At 46.9% G+C, this 13,250-nt stretch overlaps 1 protein-coding gene across 1 annotated transcript in view; it reads left to right on the top strand.

The window, feature by feature from the left end:
* The window catches only part of KCND1 (potassium voltage-gated channel subfamily D member 1), a 79,288-nt gene that overhangs the window by 10,304 nt on the left and 55,734 nt on the right, over positions 1-13,250 (top strand). The gene's annotated exons all lie outside the window — the stretch shown is intronic.

The raw sequence follows: 13,250 nt of genomic DNA, 5'->3' as shown, positions 1-13,250 counted from the left end.
AGGCCAGGTTTTCAGGATATCCACAATGAATATGCATGACAAAGATTTGCATGCACTGCCTCCATTGTATGCAAATCTATCTCATGCATATTCATTGTGGATATCCTGAAAACCTGGCCTGTCTGTGGCACCCGAGGACTGGAGTTCGCCATCACTGATATATATCAACCAGTTTATTTCTTGGCTCTCTCCAAGGATAAGCAGGAGTCAGTCATACTTGTGGGGAACAACATCTGACTGCAGCAAGGACAGCGGTGCATAGCTCTGAAGTAAAACTTTTGTGCTCTCCTGCACTTTGATGTGGTGTGCTGCATTTGCCCAGTGATCAAGTGAGGATCTCTCTCTTTTTCTTTCTTCTGGGACCAAGTACGATGGTTGCTGCAGGGCTCTCATCATTTGGTCATAAGGTCCCTTAAGGGACCACAGGTTTTTCACTTTTACCTTTTTTCCTTTAACTTCCTCGGCAGTGACCCTGTGCTGTCTGGCAGGCTGCTGCCCTCTAGAGCAGAAGTTCTCAACCCAGACCTCAGGACACACCAAGCCAGTCGGGTTTTCTGGATATTCACAATAAATATGCATGAAGTAGATCTGCATGCACTGCCTCCATTGTATGCAAATCTATCTCATGCGTATTCATCACTGGTATCCTGAAAAACTGACTAGCTAGCTGTATCGGGTTGAGAATCCCGGTTCTAGAAAGAGAACGTTTTTCTTCAATTTGACCAATTTCCTTTTCCATGCCATGAAGACAAAAAGAACCACGGGACTGAAGTGGTGTACTGACAGTGACATGAAAAGGACCACAACTGATGAGCTGTGCCTGTGTTTCCTAGAATGTAGATTGCGATGTAACAAAATGTGTATGATCTGAGCTATCTGGAAAGGTCAGCTGATCCTGAAGCAGCGCCGTCAGTCAGCAGTCTCTAAGTCACTCAACTTCGAGAAAGGCCACCTCCTAATCTGCAGAGCTGGAATCAAGGCAGGACAGACTGAAACACATCCACTTTCCTCAAGCTACCCTGCATGAGGCACAGTCTCTCAAGGGAGTGCGGGCTTTCATTCTCAAACAGTGGGCTCAGACCTAAAAGCCTTTGCTGCTTAGCAGTCATAGCTAGCCTTTCAGGGCTGAGGAAGGTAAAGACCATTCACATACCTGAGCTTAGAGGATCCCCTTTTGATGCCCAGTATATTGGCACAGGCTACTTCGATGACCGAGGCATTGATGCTGCCTACACTTGTGGAGGCTCTCCTGGCACATGTGCCTGCTTCCTTATCACCGAGGCCACCAATGTCGATGCCTATGATTTTGGCATCAGTGTTTCAGTGTTGATCCAATGTCGGGTTTAATGCCATCAGCATCTATGCCAGTGTTGTCCTTGGAGTCAGGCATGACACTTAACCTCCTTTTGCCTTCTCCAGTGGTCTCCAAGCCTGGATCTCCATTGGTTGCCCAGGAGTACTAATTTTCCCCTGTGGCACCATCATGCTGAGACAGAAGTAGGATCGCAGCGAGATGATTCAGGACTTACTAGTCCAACACCAGACAAGCCTTCGGTCTATCCTTGTAAGTTTAGGTACGTCAGTGCAGCCACCTCAGGTACTCTCCCCACAATAAGTGCAGTCAGTGCAGAGCTGACCCTCTGAGGCAGATTTGACTACCACAACAGATCTGTCTCAGAGAAGGAACTCTCTCAAAGGCATCTCCCCCTGTAGGAATCTGAGCCTTAGCACTCCTGAGAGCTACAGAGTGACCCTGACATTGCAGACACAGAGCTTGCCAGGTACATGTGACTTGGACTGGTCACTGTTGGAAATAGGATACTGGGCATGAAGGACCCTTGGTCTGACCCAGTATGGCATGTTCTTATGTTCTTATAGACTCCCTCAGTCTTATGTCAGATTCATCTCCAACAATTAGGAATACTTTGCCTCCAGAGGAGCTCTCTTTCATGACATTAATCAGAAAGATGTCCCAGGCTACTCTATACTGGAGTACAAAGGAATCAGAATCCAGAGCCCCTATGCTGGGGTTTCTGAGATATTTTAACATTCCCAAGCAAACTTCAGCTATTCTGATCCGTCAAATACTCGAGTACCTACAAATGCAGGCCTGGCAAATTCCAGCGAGTAAGAGTGTGGATATGTACAACCTATTCTGGACTTTGAAAAGCCACAACTGCCTTTTGATTTGATTTTTTTAAATAATCTGCCTTTCAGGCCCTTCAAAGCAGATTACATTCAGGCACTGTAGGTATTTCCTGTCCCCAGAGAGCTTACAATCCAAGGGCCTGAATTAGAAAGGCTTTTCTCCCATTCTGTGCCTATGGCAAAATGCTTAGTAAATGAGGCCCTGAGTTAGTATCTGAGGCAATGGAGGGTGAAGTGGCTTCCCCAAGGTTACAAGGAGTGGCAGTGGGATTTAAAGCCTGGTTTACAGCCTTCTGCGCTAACCACTAGGCTACTGTCCTAACACTTTGTAGTGGTAGAAGCTGCCTAACAGAGATCTAGAAGATTTAGATCATGTGCTTCAGTTCTCCAGAGTAGTTACCTGCAAATCCTAGATCTTTTTGCCAGAAAGGGTTTCATTTGCTCTAGGTTGTCTGGCTGCATCTCAGTGTATCTGCTTCTTGTAGTACAAAACCTGCATTTCCTTTTTAGGAAGCTGCAAGGATTCACAGACTCATTACCCTAAAATAAGCAGGACAAATGTAAGAAGAACTTCCTTGCAGTGGAAGATTAATGGGACATGCATCTTATCAGATCAGCATATGAGAGTTTCCGTACCTCATCCAAGGGTTTCGCCCTCTCTGTCGGAGCCAGAAGAATGGCCTGGCTACAGGCATTGCTTGAGCAGTTATCTGTCACCTTGCACTGATGGGGAAGTCCTCTTCAAAACCAAGATAAAGAAGATGGTGGATCTGATTAAAGATTGCGGCTCCTATACACCAACTACCAAACAGTTCCACACGCCTTCCCTGAAAGGACAATTTTTCTATCAAAAGGAGTGGTACCTACCACAGGGGTATCTGCCTCAGGGGTACACAGGACCCCCAACAGCAGCCCAATAAGCTTGCTGGGCAGACTGGATGGACCGTTTGGTCCTTTTCTGCCATCTTTTTCTTTGTTTCTGTGTCTCTAGAGCATGGCAAGGAGACAGAAAGCCAAAAACACCGGGTCTAATCTCCCAGTCAAAACAGACTTTTTGACTCCCTACAGAAGACTGTGTTAATACCCTGGAACCAACTCAGGTCAAGGGTCCTATGGGAAGTTGCCTCATTCTCTTTGCATCAGATTTTCCTGGCTATGCATTGTCAATGAGGGTTACAGGCAGCACTTCCTCCACATTCCTTCGAATCGTGGACTCAGAGCCTTATTTTTATTTATTTATTTTATTTGAAAGTTTTTGTATACCGACATTCGTTAAGAAAACATCACATCGGTTTCCATAGAACAATAATTAGCCAACAGGGCTTTACAATGAACTTGATAAGATAAACTGGGGAGGGGGAGAGCAGGGAAGGAGCTGGGAGGAGGGGGGTGGGATTAGGGTGTGAGGGAGAAGACGGTTAGGCTGGCCTTCCCCGACAAGAAGCCAGAACAGAGCCCTTTCGCAGGAGGACATTTCATCCCTTTTGGAAGTGAGTGTGATAGAGCATAACACCACTGCAGAGAGATGCAGCATGTTCTATTCCAGATACATTCTCATCCTCACAAAGAAAGGGGCCATTCGGGTTTTCTGAATCCTCAACAAATTTCGCTGCAGAGAGAAGTTCAAAATGGTCAAGCTAGCCAGAAGCTTGCCTCTGCTGCGGTAAGGGGACTGGCTCAGCTCTCTGGGCCTAAAAGACATCTGCCCCTGTGTCATGATCACCATGACCATAGGCAGATCCCAAGATTTGTGGTGGGCCAGCACTACTTCCAGTATGGAGTGCTTCTTTTTGGCTATCACTTGCACTGAGAGTGTTACGATTCTGCCCATAGCCGGAGCCTCTCACCTCCCTTTTACAGCCTTTTCTGCGGCTCGGAAGCCGTTGACGCTCCCTTAATGTGGCTGGAGCCACCCCAGCGCAGCCTTCGCGGCCCGGAGGCCGCCGACATCCCTTCCTGCGGTCTGGCGGCAGGGTGCTGCTCTGGTGCTGCACTGCGGCCAGAAGGCCGCCGACGGTGTTCCCACGCAGTTCGGGGACCGCCAAAGTTCCAGCAGCTGCCCGGCGACAGGGAGGTGTCCAGGTGCACTCTTGCGCGGTCCGGAGGCCGCCGAAGTTTCCTTGTCCCCTCCATGGGGAGGGGCCTTCATCCCCGGTCTCGCTTGCGGCAGGGAGCCTCCCTCAGCTGCTCTTCTGCGGCAGGAAGCCGCTTCCAACGTCAGGCCTGCTTCAAGGCCTAGTCCTGCTCCTGCTCCGTCTTCAGCGGCAGGGACGCCGCTCTCCAAGGTCCTGCCCACTTCCATCTCCTTAGGCGCGGGCCGTGCCTCTCTTCTCCTCTTAAAGGGCCAGTGTGGGAGTTGTCCTCCTGTAATGTCATCGTGGGAGCCTCCTCTTCAGCCCTATAAAAAGGGCCTGTCTTCATTGCCATTGCAAGGAGCCAGTCCTCCCTAGGACTTCTCTTCCATCTTGCTTCTTGTTGGTACTCTGTTCCATGTTGGAATTTCCTGTCTTCATCTTCGTCAAGGTCTCTCATCTGATCCTGTGTCTTCTTCGTCCAGATCCTGATGTTCCTGATGTTTCATCCTTCAGAGTCCCTGAAGTCCTGATGTCCTATTCTCTGGATATCTTCTCGTCCTGATCTTTGTTTTCAGATGTTCTCTCCTCAGCAGCGTAAGCCTCCAGAAGATTCCGGCTTTTAATCCGCCAAGCTTCAGGTTCCACACTCCGCGTTCACTCAAGCTTCGCGCCAAGCCTTTTACTCCGAGTCCCTGGGATCCTGAGGCCCTTCTCCTTTTCCTGAATCCTGTCCGTGTCTTTGGAGCCTCTTGCATTTGCCTCCATCCATATGAATTGAATTCTGCATAACCTGTATCGTAATTGAATGGTCCATGCCTTAACTGGCTGTGGAGGGCGCACCTCGGTGCAGGCCTCATCGGAGTCTTCATTGTGGAACCTTCAAGCAACCTGAGTTGGGAACCATCAGCATGGTCCGTGACCAGCCTTGACTGACTGGGTAGGGCACATGGTGTGGCAGTACCTATTCAGAGTTCTTCAAGTATCTTTGTGACTCTTTCAGAGTCCTTCTCTTCAAGCAACCTGAGTCCATCTCAGTTCTTCAAGCAACCTGAGTCCATCTCAGTTCTTCAAGTCTTCGTGTCAATTCTTTAAGTATCCTGAGTCTTGTCTCAACCTTCAAGTCTTTGTCTCAACCTTCAAGTATCCTGATTCTTCATGTGAATCCCTCACGTATCCTGAGTCTTCGTCTTCGTCTGATGTCTTTGCCCTTCAGCCTCTGCCCGTCCTGTCGCATTCGCTGTTTCCTTACGACGGGTCGAAAGGGCTATCGAGTGGCCAGAGGGCTACCCCAGAGACCAACATTGAGTTGCTGGGTCTCTTTGATGCGATCAGGTTCAGCAGAGGCCAGGGTTCTGCATCTCTAGCCTGTGCTTGGACACTCCTCCCCTGCCTCGGCACTTTCCGGAGCTCCTCTACAGTTGTGTCGTGGCCAAAGGGTACACGAAATCCCAGAAATGGGACCGCCTCCAGCATTCCCATAACAGAGAGTGTTCATCAAGTGCCTAGTGGTGGTGGCGACACAATGAGGTGCCACGGTATCCACATTTTCCCTTATCTGGATGATTGGCTAATCAAGGGGTCATCCTGCCATTTAGCCAACCAGTCCTTAAGGACAGTGATCCAGTGGTTAGAACACTCAGATCCATAGTGAACTATCAAAAGTCTAGTCTCAGTCCCTGCTTGTGAATCAAGTTCAGTGAGGTCCATTTTGATTCCAAGGGAGAGTAATTGACATTGTGTCTTCAGTACAATTCATCTCCAAGAAAGAGCTGGTCTCTACCAAGGACTTTCCATCATCCAGGTGTTGTCAATGGCAAGTTTCAGTAAGAGGCAATCCTAGTGAACCTTATGTTCTCAATGGGACCAGTGACACTGGGGGTAATAATTGGTGAACCAGTCAATGGACAAGTTATCTGGCTAAAGTTAGCCAGATAATTTGTCCCAAATATTCAATGGGATAAACGTCCCTCTGAATATACTCACCTATAGTTATCCAGCAACCTTTAGCCAGATAACTTTAAACCTAACCGGCCAGCTTTTGAAAATGGCTGGTTAGGTCTAAAGTTATCCATCCTTGTATGGCTGCATAACTAGCTACTTAAGCAGATATCTTCAAAAGATATCTAGCTAAGTGATACTCCTTTGTAAAGTTAATTAATTAATTAATTAATTAATTGATCTCTGGCCTCTTGACCTGATTCTCACCCCACCATCACAAATCAAAACTCCCTGCTGGCCAGGTTCCCCCAAAACCCCTTCAAATTTAAAAATAAAGCATTTATCAGCGCTCCAGCCCTCTCTGTCTCCAGGTACACAATGCTGGGTTCAGTATTAGGAGTCACGACCCAGGAAAAGGACCTTGAAGTGCTTGTGATAATACATTGAAACCTTCAGCTCAGCTTGTGACAACGGTTAAAAAAAGCAAATAGAATGTATGGAATGAACTAAAAATGAATGCAGAATGAAATGGAAAATATTATAGTGCCTCTCTATCAATCCATGGTGTGACTGCACCTTGAGTATTGTTTGCAGTTCTAGTTGACCCTTCTCTAAAATAAGTCATAATGGAACTAGAAAAGGTGCAGAGGAGGGCGACAAAAAATATTATAAAGGGAATGGAACGGCTCTCCTATGCTGAGAGGCTACACAGGTGAGATCTCTTTAGCTTGGAAAAGAGACTGCTGAAAGGGGACATGATAGAAGTTTAGAAAATCATGAGTGGGGTGGAGCAGGTAAGTAAAGGATAGTTATTTACCCTTTCAAATAATACTAAAACAAGGGGACACTCCATGAACAATCCTAGCTGGCCTGGTTCTGTGGAACATGCTCCCGAGTGAATTAAGGTTTGAGTCGAACTTTCAAAGTTTTAAAAAGAAGGTGAAAACCAGTCTATATAAACAGGTATTCGGAGTTTGACCTGGATTTGTTTAAATCTGTTTGGATTAATTGGGATATCTGTTTTCAGCATGGAGAGCAAGTAGAGGCTTTTATTTTGGTTTATTATTTTATTATTTTTTGAATTTTAATTTACTATTTTATGTAGCCAATTTTATGTACTATTTATACTCTGATGTTATTTTATGTAATTTTTTTTATTATTTTATGTTGTTGTAAACCAGTATGATTGTACCAGAATATCGGTATAGAAAATCAAATAAATAAATAAACAACCAGCTGATTCAAAACAAATTGTAGAAAGTACTTTCTCACTCAGCGCACTATCAAGTTGTGGAATCTGTTGCCAGGGGGACTTGATCAAGACAACTAGTCTAGTGGCTTTAAAAAAGAGGTTTCAACAATCTCCTGAAGGAAAAGTCCATAAAACATTATTAGCCAGGTAGACTAAAGAAACCTACTACAATTCCTAGGAGCAATTATCAGGAAACAGATCTACTTCATGGGATCTGCCAGGTACTTCTGACCCAGACTGTCCAGTGTCAGAGACAGGATGCTGGGCTTGATTGACCTTGGCCTGACACAGCATGGCAAGTTCTTATGTAAAGTTGCTGTCTCTTCAGGAGTCAACATATAGGCAATAGTAGGATGCAAAGATATGCATAGAGAGCTTCAAGTGGCAGCATTGTAAATGCAAATGTCTTCTATGGAGGGCAGCCATGGCTCTCACCTAACAGGCTTTGATACAGCCCTGTAAAGATAAGCCTGGTTTGTTATAGGACATAGATATACAATTCGAGATCCAATTAGCCATACTGCATTTGGTGACAAGACAATCTAGATCTACTGAAGACTTTCTGACATTGTTGGTTCTGCTTAGTAAAAGAAGAAAGCTCTTATACAGTAGGGGTGCGTACATGAACATTTTTCCTGTTGTGTTTTTTTTTTATTTTGTTCCTTTTTATTAAGATTTGTTTTGTTTACTCAAAACAAAATAATCAGAAAAAAATGCAAAGCAAAATAAAACGAAAGTTCCCCCTCCCCCACTTAAAGAAAGTCCACCCTCTTCCCTCAGTACCCCTCGATCTCCCTCCACCGCAGCCCTTACCTCATCACAGGTCCGCAGGTCTTCCAGGGGCAGAAGCGATCATAAGAACATAAGAACATAAGAAATTGGCATGCTGGGTCAGACCAAGGGTCCATCAAGCCCAGCATCCTGTTTCAATAGAGGCCAAACCAGGCCATAAGAACCTGGCAATTACCCAAACACTAAGAAGAACCCATGCTACTGATGCAATTAATAGCAGTGGCTATTCCCTAAGTATAATTGATTAATAGCCATTAATGGACTTCTCCTCCAAGAACTTATCCAAACCTTTTTTGAACCCAGCTACACTAACTGCACTAAACAAATTCCAGAGCTTTATTGTACGTTGAGTGAAAAAGAATTTTCTCCGATTAGTCTTAAATGTGCTACTTGCTAACTTCATGGAATGCCCCCTAGTCCTTCTATTATTCGAAAGTGTAAATAACCGAGTCACATCTACTCGTTCAAGACCTCTCATGATCTTAAAGACCTCTATCATATCCCCCCTCAGCCGTCTCTTCTCCAAGCTGAACAGCCCTAACCTCTTCAGCCTTTCCTCATAGGGGAGCTGTTCCATCCCCTTTATCATTTTGGTTGCACTTTTCTGTACCTTCTCCATCGCAACTATATCTTTTTTGAGATACGGCGACTAGAATTGTACACAGTATTCAAGGTGTGGTCTCACCATGGAGCGATACAGAGGCATTATGACATTTTCCATTCTATTAACCATTCCCTTCCTAATAATTCCTAACATTCTATTTGCTTTTTTGACTGCTGCAGCACACTGAGCCGACGATTTTAAAGTATTATCCACTATGATGCCTAGATCTTTTTCCTGAGTGGTAGCTCCTAATATGGAACCTAACATCGTGTAACTACAGCCAGGGTTATTTTTCCCTATATGCAACACCTTGCACTTGTCCACATTAAATTTCATCTGCCATTTGGATGCCCAATCTTTCAGTCTTGCAAGGTCCTCCTGTAATGTATCACAGTCTGCTTGTGATTTAACTACTCTGAATAATTTTGTATCATCCGCAAATTTGATAACCTCACTCGTCGTATTCCTTTCCAGATCATTTATATATATATTAAAAAGCACCGGTCCAAGTACAGATCTCTGAGGCACTCCACTGTTTACCCTTTTCCCCTGAGAAAATTGACCATTTAATCCTACTCTTTGTTTCCTGTCTTTTAACCAGTTTGTAATCCACGAAAGAACATCGCCTCCTATCCCATGACTTTTTAGTTTTCGTAGAAGCCTCTCATGAGGGACTTTGTCAAACGCCTTCTGAAAATCCAAATACACTACATCTCCCGGTTCACCTTTATCCACATGTTTATTAACCCCTTCAAAAAATGAAGCAGATTTGTTAGGCAAGACTTCCCTTGGGTAAATCCACGTTGACTGTGTCCCATTAAATCATGTCTTTCTATATGCTCTACGATTTTGATCTTGAGAATAGTTTCCACTACTTTTCCCGGCACTGAAGTCAGGCTCACTGGTCTACAGTTACCCGGATCGCCCCTGGAGCCTTTTTTAAATATTGGGGTTACATTGGCCCCGGTTGCCCTTGCCCCACAGCTTCAGCTTTTCAAAATGGCCACCAGTGAACTCAAAACTGTTGCCATTGGGGTAGATTTTCAAATAGCGCGCATAGGCGTACTTTTGTTGGCGCTCCAGGCGCCAACAAAAGTATGCTGGATTTTAGTAGATACGCGCGGAGCCGCGCGTATCCGCTAAAATCCGGGATCGGCGCACGCAAGGCTATCGATTTTGTATAGCCGGCGCGCACCGAGCCGCGCAGTCTACCCCCGTTCTCTCGGAGGCCACTCCGAAATCGGAGCGGCCTCGGAGGGAATCCTCTAACGCCCTCCCCTCACCTTCCCCTCCCTTCCTCTACCTAACCCACCCGCCCGGCCCTGTCTAAACCCCATCCTTACCGTTGTCGGGGGATTTACGCCTCCCAGAGGGAGAAGTAAATCCCCGCGCGCCAGCGGGCCTCCTGCGCGCCGGGACGCGACCTGGGGGCGGGTACGGAGGGCGCGGCCACACCCCCGGACCGCCCCAGGCCGTAGCCACGCCCCCGTACCCGCCCCCAAAACGCTGCCGACACGCCCCCTAAACGCCGTGACGACCGGGCCCGCCCCCGACACGCCCCCCTCGGAGAACCCCGGGACTTACGCGAGTCCCAGGGCTCTGTGCGCGCCGGTAGGCCTATGTAAAATAGGCTCACTGGCGCGCAGGGCCCTGCTCGCCTAAATCCGCCCGGTTTTGGGCAGATTTAGGCGAGCAGGGCTCTGAAAATCCGCCCCATTATGTTGTATGTAAGAATCTGCCGTATGGTGCCGGCCTCGGTTGTGCTGCTTCTCTGGCCCTATATATTGGTGGCGTGCACGACTCCTCTTTTCATTGTCTAGTCCTCCCATGTACAGTACTGATGGTTTGCACTGCTTCTTTGGCCGGGGTCTGATCTTCCTCTAAACTAGTGGGGAGCAGTGGTAATTAAACGGTACCGGTCAGGGCTAGTGGTGGCCTCCACCTTCCAATTTGCCCAGTGGGGAAAAGGAGGTAAGTTCAAGAAGGTTCTGAATTGGTGACCTGGCAGAAAATCGTCTGATGTAGAATGTTGCCCCTAGAATGCAGCAGCCCAGCCTCGTCTCAGGAACCAATCAGCCAGCCACAGCACTGAGATTTCTTCTAGTGGTTTCCTGCGCTTCTCATCCATCCCAGTCCTCAGCCGCACAGTTGGTTTTGACAACTCACAAACTTCTACCATGGCTGATCTGGGAAGGGCTCTTCCTGCTTCTCATCTCCGCATTTCTTCACAGTGGCCCTGCTGGTACCTGGCCCCCTGATACCACACACCTGGGATAGATGGCCTCCTATCCCACCTTCAAATTAGCATGCGGGGCTCAATGGACCTTGGTTTGACCTGGCATAGCATTTCTTATGTTCTCCTTCTCATCATTTGGAGCATCATTTCCCCTATGAGGAAAGACTAAATAGGTTAGGACTTTTCAGCTTGGAGAAGAGACGGCTGAGGGGGGATATGACAGAGATCTATAAAAGCATGGGAGGTCTAGAACGGGTAGATGTGAATCGGTTATTTACTCTTTCAGATAATAGAAAGACTAGGGGGCACTCCATGAAGTTAGCATGTGGCACATTTAAAACTAATTGGAGAAAGTTCTTTTTCACACAACGCACAATTAAACTCTGGAATTTGTTGCCAGAGGATGTGGTTAGTGCAGTTAGTATAGCGGTGTTTAAAAAAGATTTGGATAAGTTCTTGGAGGAGAAGTCCATTACCTGCTATTTATTAAGTTGACTTAGAAAATAGCCACTGCTATTAGCAATGGTAACATGGAATGGACTTAGTTTTTGGGTACTTGCCAGGTTCTTATGGCCTGGATTGGCCACTGTTGGAAACAGGATGCTGGGCTTGATGGACCCTTGGTCTGACCCAGTATGGCATGTTCTTATGTCTTATGTCTTATGTTACCTGCAGCCCCTGGCCTTCTAGCACAGCCTTTTTTTTGACCCACATTAAATGTAACACCGATCCTCTAGCTTCAGGGTGGCTGCTGCTTGCCTGTCCTTCATCCTCATCTGTAGTTTCTCTGGTGAAGATCTTTGTCCCCCACACTGCACCATGTCAGAACGCCGGCTGGATACTTATCCCTCTCTGAAATTCCTCTATGCTCCTCTAGCCTTTATGTAGGTTTTTACTGTAAACCGCCCTGAACTTTGGAGGGTGCGGTATATAAGTATTTAAAATAAAAATAAATAGTGCTGAAGTGCCCCTATTGATACTGCTGAAGGAGCAGATTCACTTCCGTGAACTTGGCCTCCTTCCCCCTAGTTATGCAAGGATATGCATAGAGAGCTTGGCCTGAACAGCTTGGTTGGCCCCAGGCAAAACTAACTACCAGCTGTTCTTCATGGGCCCACATTAAGAAAACATAGGGTTTATTACACTACTCTCCCCTCCCCCACCCTGTCACCCCCCCCCCCCCCCCCCCCCCCCCCCCCCTAAAAAAAATACGACTTGGTATAGAAACATAACCAATGATGGCAGGCAAGGACCAGGAGGAGCTCCATCTACTCTCCAATATGGGCAGATTTCCCCTGCATCTGCACCTTCTGGCATTCCAGAACTGCCTTATCTGCCCAAGTTGACTCCATTATTGTACTTCTGGCACTCGGGGCCCAGGATGGAATCCCCACCCACAGCTACAGTTTCCTTTTTTTTCTCATGCTGTTCCTAATAGGAGCTCCTGCTAGGAGCCCCTGTTCCCTCTCTGAGATGTTTTTATGCCCCTCTGCCCTTCAGGAGATGTTCTACCAAATCCTCTTTATATACATTTCTGCAGGAGTATGCTTGCTCCAGCAGCCACGGGACTCCAGTGGCCCATCTATAGGCCACCCTCATTGGTTGACCCCCAAGTGGAATTAGCTACCAACCAGTGGCTTCCTGGGTTGACTGCCAGCCTCCCTCCCTACAGGATCAAGTTAGAAAGCTCATGGGGTTCATCACAGTGCAAAGGGCCCTGTAGAAATCAATATTGTTAACTCAGGTTACTTGCTAGTTGCCGGTGAATGAATTGAAAAGGGGCCAAGAACCCTAACTCCATTCAAAGGAAGCTTATCCAGCTGCACACTTCAGAAGGGTCACCAGATATCGTTGGGCCAACCAGGATCAGCTGAACTTCTCCTGGAATTTGCTCTCATTGCATCTATAAACTTGCAGTTTCTGGGGGGTTTTTTCCTAGAGAAACTGGACCACAAGTCAATACATGCAATGAAGGGAAAAACAAGGACTGGCTCAGCTGTCCCTGAGGATCGGGAGCTATCGGCTGATCCTGCCCACGTCGTGGTTCATCTTTCTTGGAAGGTCAGGCAGCTCCACAGCTTAGATACCATGCAGTCAAGCACTTTCCAACTACCTCTACAGCAAGCTTTCTTGACATCATAGTGATTTCTGAAATTAGAAACCATGCTGGAAGCTGATACCAGGAACCTGCTGCCAGCCTGCATT

The sequence above is a fragment of the Rhinatrema bivittatum genome, chromosome 1 (genome assembly GCF_901001135.1).
Source record: "Rhinatrema bivittatum chromosome 1, aRhiBiv1.1, whole genome shotgun sequence".
Classification (NCBI taxonomy): Eukaryota; Metazoa; Chordata; class Amphibia; order Gymnophiona; family Rhinatrematidae; genus Rhinatrema; species Rhinatrema bivittatum.
Note: the sequence above shows the minus strand (reverse complement) of the source record. Positions and strands in the feature narration are given on the sequence as shown.